Here is a 2,500-nt window from a genome sequence, read left to right on the forward strand (position 1 = left end):
AATCCAGCTCTTATAGGGAGACGACACGTAGCTGAGTGCACAATATTTGGACCGTATGGTTCGCCGTTGTTGGCGCAGTCGTGGTACGGTCACACATGTACCACGATGTATCATACAGTACATGAGGACCAATGTGCAGTACAGTGTGTCATTTGGACGTACAACATCAGCGGACAGTTGACACAAGCCGTACCACAACGTAGGCTGTGCTTCGCCATGCGAATGCCAATGAACAACTGCGAAGGGCATTGAGCATGTACGTCCTGCTGCCATCCGCATTACAGTGTATAGCTGCAAGGTGTTTAACATGAAGCGATACTCTGGGGACCGGGCAGTGCGAGTGGCAAACTATATTGCGGGGGTTGCAGTTAGGCAACACTACACTAATTTAACGCGTCGTATGACAATTACAGAGCGGGTTAAGGCCCAACGTGTGTTGGGTTAAGGCCCAACGTGTGTTGGGTTAAGGCCCAACGTGTGTTGGGTTAAGGCCCAACGTGTGTTGGGTTAAGGCCCAACGTGTGTTGGGTTAAGGCCCAACGTGTGTTGGGTTAAGGCCCAACGTGTGTTGGGTTAAGGCCCAACGTGTGTTGGGTTAAGGCCCAACGTGTGTTGGGTTAAGGCCCAACGTGTGTTGGGTTAAGGCCCAACGTGTGTTGGGTTAAGGCCCAACGTGTGTTGGGTTAAGGCCCAACGTGTGTTGGGTTAAGGCGCAACATAGGTTAGGTTATGGCGCAACATAGGTTAGGTTAAGGCGCAACATAGGTTAGGTTAAGGCGCAACATGGGTTAGGTTAAGGCGCAACATGGGTTAGGTTAAGGCGCAACATGGGTTAGGTTAAGGTACAATATGGGTTAGGTTAAGGTACAATATGGGTTAGGTTAAGGTACAATATGGGTTAGGTTAAGGTACAATATGGGTTAGGTTAAGGTACAATATGGGTTAGGTTAAGGTACAATATGGGTTAGGTTAAGGTACAATATGGGTTAGGTTAAGGTACAATATGGGTTAGGTTAAGGTACAATATGGGTTAGGTTAAGGCGCAACATAGGTTAGGTTAAGGCGCAACATAGGTTAGGTTAAGGCGCAACATAGGTTAGGTTAAGGCGCAACATAGGTTAGGTTAAGGCGCAACACAGGTTAGGTTAAGGCGCAACACGGGTTAGGTTAAGGCGCAACACGGGTTAGGTTAAGGCGCAACACGGGTTAGGTTAAGGCGCAACACGGGTTAGGTTAAGGCGCAACACGGGTTAGGTTAAGGCGCAACACGGGTTAGGTTAAGGCGCAACACGGGTTAGGTTAAGGCGCAACACGGGTTAGGTTAAGGCGCAACACGGGTTAGGTTAAGGTGCAACACGGGTTAGGTTCAGGCACAATACGGGTTAGGTTAAGGCACAATACGGGTTAGGTTAAGGCACAATACGGGTTAGGTTAAGGCACAATACGGGTTAGGTTAAGGCACAATACGGGTTAGGTTAAGGCACAATACGGGTTAGGTTAAGGCACAATACGGGTTAGGTTAAGGCACAATACGGGTTAGGTTAAGGCACAATACGGGTTAGGTTAAGGCACAATACGGGTTAGGTTAAGGCACAATACGGGTTAGGTTAAGGCACAATACGGGTTAGGTTAAGGCACAATACGGGTTAGGTTAAGGCACAATACGGGTTAGGTTAAGGTACACATTGTTGTAAGGAAAGGTGTTTTGGGGGGGGGGGGGGCCGGTTTGTTGATTGTGATTATCGTAAGTAAATGACTGCGGCATCATCTGATTTGCCATGTCAGGGTGCACCTTTGGCTCATGACAGGCGGCGCTCTGATTCCATGCTTGTGGCAGACCTGTGTCTTTCATTCCTGCCATTGTTTGTGTGCTGTGACAGGAGGCAGTATTGTGATGTTGGGTGTACCCCTGTGTAGGACATGTGTGGGTGTTGGTGGCTTAGCTGAGCAATGGTGGTTGTCGGAAGGGTGGGATATTCTGTTTTGTGAGTGGACCTCCCGGTCTGGTTATGATAGTGTGGATTGTCTAATGTGGCGGAGAGGATGCACTGGGTGTTGTTCCATGCTGGTGCTTACATATTGTCTCTGTGCCTGTTACAGGCAGAGAGTAGTGCGTGATAAGAGTGTCTGGCTGACGTGTGGTTGTGATTGTGAGCAGAGTCTTTCAGCATGTATACGGACAGTTGTATACATTATCTGTATTTTGATGGCTCTATCTATTACTAATCAGCGCCGTGTATACGTTTCATCCGGTTCCAGTCGAAACTGTTGTATCTCTGTACATTAGTGACACGGCGAGGCCGCCACGTAGTTACTCGTCTCGGCAGCTTCCACCGGTGTATGGCAAATGATTATAAGGAATCAGTCTAGTCGTCAATACCGATAGTGTGACGTCACATGTCTGGGGTGGGGGACGCTGCGCCCTTCCGGTGGGTCATGGCCTAGGAAGACTCTTCCCACGCAGGGGGGGCTTGGACTGTCATTGACTCTTCCGAGTAAT

The sequence above is a fragment of the Schistocerca americana genome, chromosome 6, assembly GCF_021461395.2.
Source record: "Schistocerca americana isolate TAMUIC-IGC-003095 chromosome 6, iqSchAmer2.1, whole genome shotgun sequence".
Taxonomy (NCBI): domain Eukaryota; kingdom Metazoa; phylum Arthropoda; class Insecta; order Orthoptera; family Acrididae; genus Schistocerca; species Schistocerca americana.